General features: G+C 32.9%; 1 protein-coding gene across 2 annotated transcripts in view; it reads right to left on the bottom strand.

Moving 5' to 3' along the window:
• Positions 1–14,924, bottom strand: part of LOC139527802 (uncharacterized) — a 71,545-nt gene extending 56,621 nt beyond the window's left edge. For both annotated transcript variants that reach the window (XM_071323487.1, XM_071323488.1), the window contains exon 1: positions 14,847–14,924. The gene's annotated coding sequence lies outside the window, so the exon portion shown is untranslated. The remainder of the gene's footprint in view (positions 1–14,846) is intronic.
• Positions 14,925–15,200: the final 276 nt, after the last annotated feature.

The following is a 15,200-nucleotide window of genomic DNA, read 5'->3' as shown; positions in this document are numbered from 1 at the left end:
AATGGTTAAAAATTGACTATAAAGGGCAATAACTCCTATGTGGGTCAACTGACCATTTCGGTCATTTGACTTATTTGTAAATCTTACTTTGCTGAACATTATTGCTGTTTACAGTTTATTTCTATCTATAATAATTTTCAAGATAATAACCAAAAACAGTAAAATTTCCTTAAAATTACCAATTCAGGGGCAGCAACCCAACAACAGGTTGTCAGATTCAACTGAAAATTTTAGGGTAAATAGATCTTGACCTGATAAACAATTTTACCAATTGTCAGATTTGCTCTAAATGCTTTGGTTTTTAAGTTATAAGCCAAAAACTGCATTTTACCCCTATGTTCTATTTTTAGCCGTGGCGGCCATCTTGGTTGGTTGACCGGGTCACGCCACACATTTTTTAAACTAGATACCCCAAAGATGATTGTGGCCAAGTTTGGATTAATTTGGCCCATTAGTTTCAGAGAAGAAGATTTTTGTAAACGATAATAAAAATTTAAGAAAAATGGCTAAAAATTGCCTATTAAGGACAAAAACTCCTTAAGGGGTCGACTGACAATTTAGGTGATGGTGACTTATTTGTAGATCTTACTTTGCTGAACATTATTGCAGTTTTCAGATTATCTCTATCTATAATAATATTGAAGATAATAACCCAACTAGAGGCTCTAAAGAGCCTGTGTCGCTCACCTTGGTCTATGTGACTATTAAACAAAGGAAGCAGATGGATTCATGACAAAATTGTATTTTGGTGATGGTGATGTGTTTGTACATCTTACTTTACTGAACATCCTTGCAGCTTACAATTATCTCTATCTAAAATGAACTTGGCCCAGTAGTTTCAGTGGAAAATTTTAGAAAAAAATTTACAAATTTTATAAAAATTGTTGAAAATTGACTATAAAGGACAATAACTTCTTAGGGAGTCAATTGACCATTTCGGTCATGTTGACTTATTTGTAAATCTTACTTTGCTGAACATTATTGCTGTTTACAGTTTATCTCTATCGATAATAATATTCAAGTCAATAACCAAAAACAGCAAAATTTCCTTAAAATTACCAATTCAGGGGCAGCAACCCAACAACGGGTTGTCCGATTCATCTGAAAATTTCGGGGCAGATAGATCTTGACCTGATAAATAATTTAACCCCATGTCAGATTTGCTCTAAATGCTTTGGTTTTTTATTTATAAGCCAAAAACTGCATTTTACCCCTATGTTCTTTTTTTAGCCATGGCGGCAATCTTTGTTAAATGGGCGGGTCATCGGACACATTTTTTAAACTAGATACCCCAAAAATGATTGTGGATAAGTTTGGATTAATTAGGCCCATCAGTTTCAGAGAAGAAGATTTTTGTAAAAGATAACTAAGATTTACGAAAAATGGTTAAAAATTGACTATAAATGGCAATAACTCCTATATGGGTCAACTGACCATTTCGGTCATGTTGACTTATTTGTAAATCTTACTTTGCTGAACATTATTGCTGTTTACAGTTTATTTCTATCTATAATAATTTTCAAGATAATAACCAAAAACAGTAAAATTTCCTTAAAATTACCAATTCAGGGGCAGGAACCCAACAACCGGTTGTCTGATTTATCTGAAAATTTCAGGGCAGATAGATCTTGACCTGATAAACAATTTAACCCCCGTGTCAGATTTGCTCTAAATGCTTTGGTTTTTGAGTTATAAGCCAAAAACTGCATTTTACCCCTATGTTCTATTTTTAGCCATGGCGGCCATCTTGGTTGGATGGCCGGGTCATCGGACACATTTTTTAAACTATATACCCAAAAGATGATTGTGGATAAGTTTGGATTAATTTGGCCCAGTAGTTTCAGAGGAGAAGATTTTTGTAAAAGATTACTAAGATTTACGAAAAATGGTTAAAAATTGACTATAAAGGGCAATAACTCCTATATGGATCAACTGACCATTTCGGTCATGTTGACTTATTTGTAAATCTTACTTTGCTGAACATTATTGCTGTCTACAGTTTATTTCTATCTATAATAATTTTCAAGATAATAACCAAAAACAGTAAAATTTCCTTAAAATTACCAATTCAGGGGCAGCAACCCAACAACAGGTTGTCCGATTTATCTGAAAATTTCAGGGCAGATAGATCTTGACCTGATAAACAATTTAACCCCCGTGTCAGATTTGCTCTAAATGCTTTGGTTTTTGAGTTATAAGCCAAAAACTGCATTTTACCCCTATGTTCTATTTTTAGCCATGGCGGCCATCTTGGTTGGATGGCCGGGTCATCGGACACATTTTTTAAACTATATACCCAAAAGATGATTGTGGATAAGTTTGGATTAATTTGGCCCAGTAGTTTCAGAGGAGAAGATTTTTGTAAAAGATTACTAAGATTTACGAAAAATGGTTAAAAATTTACTATAAAGGGCAATAACTCCTATATGGGTCAACTGACCATTTCGGTCATGTTGACTTATTTGTAAATCTTACTTTGCTGAACATTATTGCTGTCTACAGTTTATTTCTATCTATAATAATTTTCAAGATAATAACCAAAAACAGTAAAATTTCCTTAAAATTACCAATTCAGGGGCAGCAACCCAACAACAGGTTGTCAGATTCATCTGAAAATTTCAGGGTAAATAGATCTTGACCTGATAAATAATTTTACCAATTGTCAGATTTGCTCTAAATGCTTTGGTTTTTAAGTTATAATCCAAAAACTGCATTTTACCCCTATGTTCTATTTTTAGCCGTGGCGGCCATCTTGGTTGGTTGGCCGGGTCACCGGACACATTTTTTAAACTACATACCCCAAAAATAATTGTGGCCAAGTTTGGATAAATTTGGCCTAGTAGTTTCAGAGGAGAAGATTTTTGTAAAAGATTACTAAGATTTACGAAAAATGGTTAAAAATTGACTATAAAGGGCAATAACTCCTATATGGGTCAACTGACCATTTCGGTCATGTTAACTTATTTGTAGATCTTACTTTGCTGAACATTATTGCTGTTTACAGTTTATCTCTATCTATAATAATATTCAAGATAATAACCATATAACGGCAAAATTTCCTTAAAATTGCCAATTCAGGGGCAGCAACCCAACAACCGGTTGTCCGATTCATCTGAAAATTTCAGGGCAGATAGATCTTGACTTAATAAACAATTTAACCCCCATGTCAGATTTGCTCTAAATGCTTCGGTTTCAGAGTTATAAGCCAAAAACTGCATTTTACCCCTATGTTCTATTTTTAGCCATGGCGGCCATCTTGGTTGGTTGGCCGGGTAAACGAACACATTTTTTAAACTAGATACCCCAATGATGATTGTGGCCAAGTTTGGTTAAATTTGGCCCATTAGTTTCAGAGGAGAAGATTTTTGTAAAAGTTAACGACGACGGACGACGCCGGACGACGACGGACGCCGGACGCCAAGTGATGAGAAAAGCTCACTTGGCCCTTCGGGCCAGGTGAGCTAAAAACGGCAAAATTTCCTTAAAATTGCCAATTCAGGGGCAGCAACCCAACAACCAGTTGTTCGATTCTTCTGAAAATTTCAGGGCAGCTAGATCTTGTCTTGATAAACAATATTACCCCTGTCAGATTTGTTCTAAATGCTTTGGTTTCAGAGTTATAAGCCAAAATCTTCATTTAACCCCTATGTTCTATTTTTAGCCATGGCGGCCATCTTGGTTGGTTGATCGGGTCATCGAACACATTTTTTAAACTAGATACCCCAATGATTGTGATCAAGTTTGGTTAAATTTGGCCCAGTAGTTTCAGAGGAGAAGATTTTTGTAAAAGTTAACGACGACGGACGACGGACGCCAAGTGATGAGCTCGAGAAAAGCTCACTTGGCCCTTTTGGCCAGGTGAGCTAAAAACACACAAAAGAAAAAATAATAATTGAAAGTGCTCTAAACTTAATTCACATTGTTAATTCGGATTGAGAAAATAACTTTGAACTTAATTCATATTGTCAGTTAGGAATGAGAAAATGTTTTGCAAAATCTGTAAACATATTTGACGCATAAAAATTGAAAACGTTTTTTCTGCTCACAGTCTAGTTCAAATTCGGTTTCGCATGAGAGTAAAATGTAACAGATATCTTCATCATCAGATGTCCTTCAGCTGGCCCTTTAAAAATATGTATACTAGTTCAGTGATAATGGACGTCATACTAAACTCCGAATTATAGACAAGAAACTAGAAAAAATCACACAAGACTAACAAAGGCCAGAGGCTCCTGACTTGGGACAGGCGCAAAATTGCGACGGGGTTAACATGTCTATGAGATCTCAACCCTCCCCCTATACCTCTAGCCAATGTAGAAAAGTAAATGCATAACAATACGCACATTAAAATTCAGTTCAAGAGAAGTCCGAGTCCGATGTCAGAAGATGTAACAAAAGAAAATAAACAAAATGACAATAATACAAAAATAACAACAGACTACTAGCAGTTAACTGACATGCCAGCTCCATAAGTCTATTTATATAAATCACACTCATTTTAATTTTTTCATAATTTCAAATTGATATCTTCTTATCTATTCTCCTTTATGATCATAACTTTATCTTAAGAGGTTGACGGATAATCATGATTTTTAACAATGATTCTAATATGACGTGGTTCTTTCGCTTTGTAAACAACACCGTGTAAAAATTCTCGATATTTCTATACTTAGCGCAGACTCAGAGATATACGTGATAATGGATGTTACAATATACCTCCCACGTAAATCCACATGTATTTGAACCTATTTGCAAACGCTTTGTCGATTTTATGTATAAGAAATTGTAATAAAACAAAAGGCAAAAGAACTTTTATTCTTATTTGGATGCATAATTAAAAGAATTAATATTTTGCTACTAGTTGTGTTTATTTCCTAAATATGGTAACACCGCTATATTTTGTGCAATGTCAATTTCATCATGGAACACTCTCTCCACAACCAGGGGTTCATTAAGGGATGAAAATAAGCTTGATATTTATGTTACGATTTTAAAAGCTATCAATATACTAATTTAAGTTTCAGTAAAAAAACAATATGTAGTCAATGTCACAATAATATAAACTTTTTTGTAACCATCGAAGCTCGTATAAAATTTCTATTCTATTGCATTATTTGCATATTAACTTATTTCAGCGAGTCAACATGACAGCTCCTTAGTTACGAAATGTCAATTTTGGATTTGAAAACGATATATAAAATATTATTACTTGATGATATTTTATCTTTTACATAATATGGCATAATGATGTTTTGATATAACTCAATAAAGTCATAACTTGATGATATTTCGGTATTACATGATATGAATTCGTATGGACTGCATATGGTTTTGTTATTACTTGAAGTGGTTTCATCCTTATTTGACGTGGTTGTGTCATTAGGCAATGTGGTTTTAACATAACTTGATGTGTATGTTGCTCAATGTTATATTGCTATTTCAGTACATAATGTGGTTTTATCAATTCGCAATGATTATTTGTCAATTCCTTATATGGCTTTAAAATAACATGATAATGTTTTTAATAATTTGACGTTTTCACACTACATGACATTTTCGTTCCAGTATTTGATGAGGTCCTGTCATTCTTCGATGTGGTAATCACATTAATTGATGAGGTAAAACCTTGTCACGGCTGGTAATCTACACACGCAGAACATTTGGTTCTGCAATGAAAACCGTGAGAGGATTTTCCGGTTGTGCTTGAGTGGAGTAATTGTCACCGCTTCAAAAGGTATGTACATTTCTAAATCTCAATTTTCTTATTCAACTGATCAAAATATTGAAAATCAAAGAATGCTATGCTGTGGTGAATACTTTAACGAAGAAATACATGTATCATTTACTGTTGTACGTAGAGTTGAACTCTTACAAAATCAGTTGCCCCACGAGAAATCGCCTAAAAAAGTGACATTTCAATTTTAAAATGGTTCTATTTACAGACTTACAAGTTCAAATTTAGTTTTTTTTAGGGTAATGTGTATGAATGTTGTTTATGGCGGCATGTACGCTGTCCGGTGTTGATAGACGTCTTAATAATTCCAAAAACTACATTTTTTCATTAAGTCATGCGTGAGGGGATCGGTTCTGATTGAGGACATCGTGAATGCGTAAGGGGAAGTACAGAAATTATTTTTAATCTTTGGCTTTGAGACTTTTGTTGACTCAATAAATGTGATCAATGCTGATTAAAAATCATCACAGATTTGTCCTTATACTTTAACAGATGTAAACTGATCACTGATTCAATGAAATCAAACTATTTAACTTGTTTACTCAAATTCAGAAAATGCCATTATTCAAAGGTAAAAGGAAAAAGAGGACTAAAATTGACTCTCTACAAAAAGCCATGGAGATAAAAGTTATCCCCGCCCTCGAAGCGAACTAAACCCTGTGGGAGTAGTCCTGTCATCAAATATACATTGTACGTCACAGAGATCACCACATATATTAAAGAAAAGTATATCGCCGATCAAAACTTCAACACCTATATATATTAGACGTAATCTGTTCACCCAAAGTCACGAAATTTTCGAAACAAAAAGGGCAGATATACAGAATTTATTATTCACGAACATCGATGTAAGCCAAGATAATCTCGAGGAAGACCATAAGGAAGAGCATGTATTAGACAACGAAGAAGACATAGAAGAAGTCACAGAAGAAGACCACGTAGTAGACCACGAGAAAGACCACATGGAAGACATTGAGGAAGAACAAAAAGTTTTTCAAAGTGCTTTAGATAAACTCTCAGACGAAGGGAAAACGGAAAGATTTTTTATTTTTTTTCATTAGTGGACGTTTTCCTTTAGAACAACATTGCATTCGACCAGTTTTTGGACATTATTGAGTGGTTTGAAAAGGACAAATCAAGACGAATGAGATACTCCCCAACATCTCTGCAGTATTTTTGGTTATCGTTGACAACATTTTTTGTTTTTATTCTTCGTGAAACATATTATTAAACCCTACGTTCCAACAATTTATTTCAATATCAATCTCAGTGATTTTTTTTAGCACACATTATGTGTTTTTTCATGAACAATGTAGCCTTATTTAGGTAAGTTTCAACGACTCATAGCTCGAATATAAAGATATGATTTGTACTTCCCCTCACGCATTCACGATGTTCTCAATCAGAACCGATCCCCTCACGCATGACTTAATGTAAAAATGTAGTTTTTGGAATAATTAAGACGTCTGACAATCCCGGACAGCGTACACGCCGCCAAAAACAACATTCATACCCATTGCCCTAAAAAAAACTAAATTTGAACTTGTAGGTCTGTAAATAGAACCATTTCAAAATTGAAATGTCACTTTTTTAGGCAATTTCTCGTGGGGCAACTGTTTTTGTAAGAGTTCAACTCTACGTACAACAGTAAATGATATATGTATTTCTTCGTTAAAGTATTCACCACAGCATAGCATTCTCTGATTTTCAATATTTTGATCAGTTGAATAAGAAAATTGAGATTTAGAAATGTACATACCTTTTGAAGCGGTGACAATTACTCCACTCAAGCACAACCGGAAAATCCTCTCACGGTTTTCATTGCAGAACCAAATGTTCTGCGTGTGTAGATTACCAGCCGTGCTTGTGACTGCTTGCAAACTATTAGTTCTATTTTAAGATGTTTTTTCAATGTTTTATTTGCCTCAGATGAGAGTGGCAATCCCTCGAGTTATTGTTAGTGTTCAAATAAAGTTCGGGTTTCTGCTCGAAGTAAACATCGAATCAGTTTACGATTTAAACTTCGAGTAATTTACGATTTCGAGTTAGAATTCAAGTCATATCTATAATACTAAAATTACGAGGTCCAATTTGTCAGCCGTCATCACGTAAAAACGACGAATCACAGAATTCAACTATATATATAACTAATATAGTACAAAAGTGTAGATTAAAAATTACACCACTCCAGGCCCTTTTGTTCTCCACGTAATTAATATTGCCAATAATTAAGAAGTTCCGGGTCGAGTCCGCTACCGATACCAATAGTATATTCACCTGTTACCTATTACCTTATCTGTACGTTCCGCATCTGACAGGCGCACCACCAAACGTTGTATTCAGGATTAATATGCTATATACACGGGTCATAACCACAGGGTTGACACTACTGAATTGTCAAATTGTTACCTATTGTAGTATTTTAATCAGTAAGACTTTCTAAGATAACAATACGACTACTAAATATCTGGACTAAAAATAAGGCGTATTGATACAGTTTTCAATTTGTTAGTGGGTATAACGTAAAACAGCAAAGCAAAGAATTATTTATAACTTATATAGAACAATGCTGTTGATTAAAAAATACTCCATTCCAGGACCTTTTGTTTTCCAAATAATTAATATTACCAATAAGTTCCAGTTCAACGGGTTCAAACAGAAAGACTTGAAAGCAGAGAAAAACTGTGTATCTTATAATCGACATGACTTTATCAGATGACAATACTAATACTAAAATAAGGCTTGCGCATAGTTATATACTTTAATTCAGTCACGGACCCGTGATATAACGGGTGTGTTCTAGTTATAATTAAAGTTCGAGTGAACATCAAATATTGAGTTGAACTTCGAGTCTGAGTTCGGGGTACACTTCCAGTTTGAGTCTCATTTAGATTAAGATTTCGAATTGAAATTGGAGTAATCAAATATGAGTATGTATTTAAATCTTCTATCGCGGACCAAAGGCTTTTGTTCTGCTTCCGAAAACGGGTTAAGGGTATATGTATAATGTTACAGTATACAAAACACTAACATAGAAATCGAAATAAAGTTGAGAAGTGGTGTGATTGCCAATGAGACATCTATCCGCCAGAGTTTTTATGCAGTGGATGTAAGAAATTATTAGGAATCCGTAACTTATTACTAAACAATTTACGAAAAACAAATATGGCACACATGAAACAACGACAAATTTTAAAATACAGGCTCCTGATATGGTACAAGTTGAGTAAAAGATTTCTGTGAGCGCTAATCCCCAAACCTACCATAAGTAAATAGTGTTGCAATACAACTGTAAAACTGTAAATCAGTTGTAAATAGCAAATCTAAAATGTAAATAGATCGGTTTGACTGGGCAATTTAAATCCTTCAAAAGGGGGGTTGGTGGGTGATGGGGTGATCTTGGATGCTCCGGTTTGATTCGGTTGGTCAAAATGAAAAGAGTACGGGATTGTGGTTTCAACATCTGAAACATATCCGTCGCCACCTGTTAAACAGATATTCCAAAAAGATTAGTTGTTTTTCTTCTTCAAATAAGTCCATGGTATACAGGGAATTGAATTAATATAAATCAGTAACACACCGATTTCATTGAACTGCAAATCATCCGAAACCATAAAAAGTCGGAAATATTTGTGATATGACGTATAAATGTAGTTTTGTGCTTCCTAAATTTGACAATGAAACAATCTTTTTTCCACCTAAAACGCCAATGTTTTTTAAAGAAAATATGGAAATTCGGAGATAGCTGTTGATCATTGCCTTATACGCTTTAACGCATGCAAAGTCGAACTACGATCAACTACTGCCTGCGAAATTAAAAAAAAACCTCTTTGTTTCAACACTTGCCCAATTGTACCGCGATTTCACGGGCACCTTCTAGTGTATATCAAAAGATTGATATTCGTATATGTTCAAATGATAATAAACGCTAAACAAATAGGAGAATTCGTATTTTATAGAAAAGACTCCCAGCTTAACGTTAAGACACATACACATCAAGTAATGTTAGAACCCCATTGCCTAATGACACAACCGCATTAAATAATGATGAAATCACATCGAGTTATGACAACATCATATTAAGTAATGAAAAAAATATCAAGTCAGTACGTAACCATATAATGTGAAATCGAAAGATCATTATACAGGTTATGACTATTCACTATTGAGTTATATCAAAACATCATTACATGATGTCAAAACCATATAATGTAAAGACAAAATATCATCAAGTCATAATAAAACAACATAACGTATTGTCCATTTGACTTCTATATATTTGCAGCAAAACATTCTTAAAAGTTCATTTTTTCAAATTGATATTTTTTTTCCTTGATGTATACGAACTCTGTCTATTGAATTTATAATTTTTGGTCAATAATTTAAAACGTTTCCCATAAGGTCTCTATGTTGATTTTATTTTTTGAAGTGTTGATTTCATGGAGGTAGTGGCCTTCCAGTCAAAACATAAACAACATACATGAGTTTTTAATTTTTGTTCATTTGTACCATGTGACTATACCTATTTAAATATTAAAGGACACCAATGAAAATTATCATCACTTTAATTTATAGTCTTGATTATTGATGCTATTTCATTATATAAGTTTGCTAACTACACACAAGCTTTCCATGCTTTTAGCATGTACATCTGCATAAAAAGACAAAGATGCTCTGTAATTGTTATTAAAAAACAGACTAAAGTTAATATACATTAAGTTATTTATAAATGTGCAAAATGCACATCTTGGAAGCAAACAATTGAGGAAAATAAGAAAATTTGTTTTGATAGTTAATAATTAAGTCCTGTCATAATTCATGTCTGATAACGTAACATATGAAGGTAAACATATAAAACAATATTCATTTTCATATCCTTTACCTATAAAGAGTAAAGTACTTTTTACTTATTTATACTATATCTAATATTTTTTTTAACAGAAAATGAAAATGGAAAATGCAGAATCCTATCATATATATAAAAATTATTACAATCACATGACATGAAATCATATTTTGTATGCTGGTCAGTAAACTATTTAAGGTTATCTTTATATTTAAATCTGAGACTACTATAATGTGTTATAGTAGTCTCAGATTTAAATATACAAAGTCACATGGTACAAATAAACAAACATTAAAGGCACATGTATGTTGTTTTTGTTTTGGTTGGAAGGCCGTTAAAATACTTCAAAAAATAAAATTAACATAAAGACCTAATAGAAACTGTTTAATTATTGACAAATAATTATGAAATTAATAGTCAGAGTTTGTATACATCATACATTCACATACATGGAGAGAAAATAGATATATATTAATAAAAAGAAAAAATCTGCTAATATATAGAAGTTAAATGGACAATAATATCAAATTACCACAATTATGTAAGACCGTTGTGGCATTCCATAAAAGTGACAGGTATATTTTCTTACAGTACTTATTTATAATATAGGAATATCATGAAAGATGGCCACTTATTTCGAATTAACAAATAAGGCCGTGTTCACACCAAACGCCGTGTAGAGTAAACATGTTTACAATTAGTTTAGTGTAGTGTACACTGGTTTCACATTACATTTAATCACATCTATACACCTTGTTTAGCTACCTGTACATAAGATTTGTTCCCATTGTATGTATGTCATTTAAATGTTCATTACGTAGAACTGAATTCAAAATTTTTGGAAATTTTTTCTAGCGGTAAGGGAACAACCAATTGACTTCAAAAGGGGGGCGGAGGATGGGAATGGAAATATTCCGATCTCCAATTTGATAATAAAAAAAAATGGTCATACAGATGATAAAAAAAAAATGTTCTGAATCAAGAGTGTCCCCATACATTATAGTGTTAAATATTGAAAAAAAAGTATTTGATAACCAGCATCGAAAAAAAAGGAATAAAAACGTACGCGCGAAACGTACTGTACGTTCCGCATCTGACAGGCGCACCACCAAACGTTGTATTCAGGATTAATATGCTATATACACGGGTCATAACCACAGGGTTGACACTACTGAATTGTCAAATTGTTACCTATTGTAGTATTTTAATCAGTAAGACTTTCTAAGATAACAATACGACTACTAAATATCTGGACTAAAAATAAGGCGTATTGGTACAGTTTTCAATTTGTTAGTGGGTATAACGTAAAACAGCAAAGCAAAGAATTATTTATAACTTATATAGAACAATGCTGTTGATTAAAAAATACTCCATTCCAGGACCTTTTGTTTTCCAAATAATTAATATTACCAATAACTGATAAGTTCCAGTTCAACGGGTTCAAACAGAAAGACTTGAAAGCAGAGAAAAACTGTGTATCTTATAATCGACATGACTTTATCAGATGACAATACTAATACTAAAATAAGGCTTGCGCATAGTTATATACTTTAATTCAGTCACGGACCCGTGATATAACGGGTGTGTTCTAGTTATAATTAAAGTTCGAGTGAACATCAAATATTGAGTTGAACTTCGAGTCTGAGTTCGGGGTACACTTCCAGTTTGAGTCTCATTTAGATTAAGATTTCGAATTGAAATTGGAGTAATCAAATATGAGTATGTATTTAAATCTTCTATCGCGGACCAAAGGCTTTTGTTCTGCTTCCGAAAACGGGTTAAGGGTATATGTATAATGTTACAGTATACAAAACACTAACATAGAAATCGAAATAAAGTTGAGAAGTGGTGTGATCTTTATATTTAAATCTGAGACTACTATAATGTGTTATAGTAGTCTCAGATTTAAATATACAAAGTCACATGGTACAAATAAACAAACATTAAAGACACATGTATGTTGTTTTTGTTTTGGTTGGAAGGCCGTTAAAATACTTCAAAAAATAAAATTAACATAAAGACCTAATAGAAACTGTTTAATTATTGACAAATAATTATGAAATTAATAGTCAGAGTTTGTATACATCATACATTCACATACATGGAGAGAAAATAGATATATATTAATAAAAAGAAAAAATCTGCTAATATATAGAAGTTAAATGGACAATAATATCAAATTACCACAATTATGTAAGACCGTTGTGGCATTCCATAAAAGTGACAGGTATATTTTCTTACAGTACTTATTTATAATATAGGAATATCATGAAAGATGGCCACTTATTTCGAATTAACAAATAAGGCCGTGTTCACACCAAACGCCGTGTAGAGTAAACATGTTTACAATTAGTTTAGTGTAGTGTACACTGGTTTCACATTACATTTAATCACATCTATACACCTTGTTTAGCTACCTGTACATAAGATTTGTTCCCATTGTATGTATGTCATTTAAATGTTCATTACGTAGAACTGAATTCAAAATTTTTGGAAATTTTTTCTAGCGGTAAGGGAACAACCAATTGACTTCAAAAGGGGGGCGGAGGATGGGAATGGAAATATTCCGATCTCCAATTTGATAATAAAAAAAAATGGTCATACAGATGATAAAAAAAAAAATTCTGAATCAAGAGTGTCCCCATACATTATAGTGTTAAATATTGAAAAAAAAGTATTTGATAACCAGCATCGAAAAAAAAGGAATAAAAACGTACGCGCGAAAAAAAATCCGACTCAGATAAAAAAAATAACTCTCCCCCTTTTTTTAAGTTAAGTGGTTGCTACTTTAAGAAAGCCATTTTTATAATTTGCAGTAGTTTGAATATACAAGAGAAGTCTCGATAACGCATTAGAAAACGTTAGCTGCAACAGCGTGCTTACAGCCGAAAAAAAAGGATTGAGATATTAGGGATCACTACATTTTTATCTTTTCTGTTCGTTTCAAATGGTATTTCTTCTCCAAGGAGTATTTGGTAAAGAAATAGGGTAGCGTTTTTTTTATATTTATTTTACGTGTTATTTTATGGATCTGAGATACTAGACAAACATATCATTTACACTCACACTTGTTTTAGTCATGCATTTATTCGTGAATCGTTTTTTGAGTAATGACCAGTGGCGAATATTTCTGTGTACGTCAAGTCAATTCGGGAAGACCTTTTCAAATGAATTAGGCAACAATTATTTACTTCATTTTTTGTGGAGGGGGAGGGGGCGTGAGCTATTGATTTTTTTCAGGACAAATTTTGGTGACTTTTAGCATTATATATAGTAGCAGATGAGGGTGAAATAAACAATTTTTTTTCAGGGCCAAAAACTGGAAACTTTTTAAGTTTCCAAAACAAAATCCATAGCTCACCACCCCCACCCCCCTTGACTTTATGTTTTATACTCAACTATAATAGCCCCCCCCCCCTCCCCCGAAAATCAATCGGTTGCTGCCTTATGGGTTCGCCAATGATGCTGCTTTGAGTCTTGATTAGGGATTAATAAAGTACGTTAATTTTTTTTAACAAAAAAAATCTGTAAAAATTTAGACAACTTATAATTATCAAAAATATCAATTTTACTCAAAAATAGTTTCCTCCTTAAATATATACACGATAAAACTAATGTCCTAAATGCCTAGTTTTGTGTACACTTAACCTACACAAGGCCTACATTGACTATCGACTGTGTGTAGGTAAAACATGATTTAAACTACATGTAAACATTGAGTTTTATCAATGGGAACGTAATTGTGTTTAGTTTACGTGTGAGTTACACTAACACAACACCAAATTTAAGTCAATGTGAACACGGCCTAAGTGGATTTACAATGTATTGTTGGTTTATTTACTTGAAGGTGCACATAGAAGTATATCACTGTTTCTAAATACTTCACATGAAAGCAAACATCAACACAAAAGATATTTTTTTAACTTTACCTGTTATAAGCAAACGTGTGTCTTACAATACATACAAGACCATACAAGTTAATACAAGTTCTTTTTAAATAGCTCATGTTGATCCTTTTTCAGTCCAACAAGTAAAACTAAATATTGTCATCTTGTATACATGGTATACAATGGTTTTATATACATTTCACATCTATGGGTTTAAGGTTCAAAAATGCATATTTCAGGTACAGGTAACAAAATCAATGTAAGTGTTTGGCCCATGTGGCTGACATGAATAAACTGTAACAAAAAATGAATCGTTATCTTATAGATATTTTACTCCGTCATTTTAATTGTTTATCTTAATCCAAATAATCTTAATTACCTTATTCAAAAGAAAAAATAATCACTGAATACAGAATGTGTCTTTGCTTTAGGAGATCTGGTTGAATCTAAATTTAAATAGATTTTGTTCACGTGACTTTTTATGTGCGCGTTCAAACAGGGTGACACCAGGTAAACAGATAGTTGGTGTCTATCGGTTTATTGATTTTTTAGAAAATAATTAATAGTTATCCCACAAGGACGAGGTGTGTCAGTGTAAGATCACCCCGATGGCCGAAGGCCAGAGGGTAATCTAACACTGACACACCAAGTCCCATTGGGATAACTATTTTACATCCCAGCTCTTTTAGTTTGGACGAAAAAACAATTACAATTCATAAAATCTAGTTTAGAA

This window comes from Mytilus edulis, chromosome 6, assembly GCF_963676685.1.
Source record: "Mytilus edulis chromosome 6, xbMytEdul2.2, whole genome shotgun sequence".
In the NCBI taxonomy this organism is placed as follows: domain Eukaryota; kingdom Metazoa; phylum Mollusca; class Bivalvia; order Mytilida; family Mytilidae; genus Mytilus; species Mytilus edulis.
Note: the sequence above shows the minus strand (reverse complement) of the source record. Positions and strands in the feature narration are given on the sequence as shown.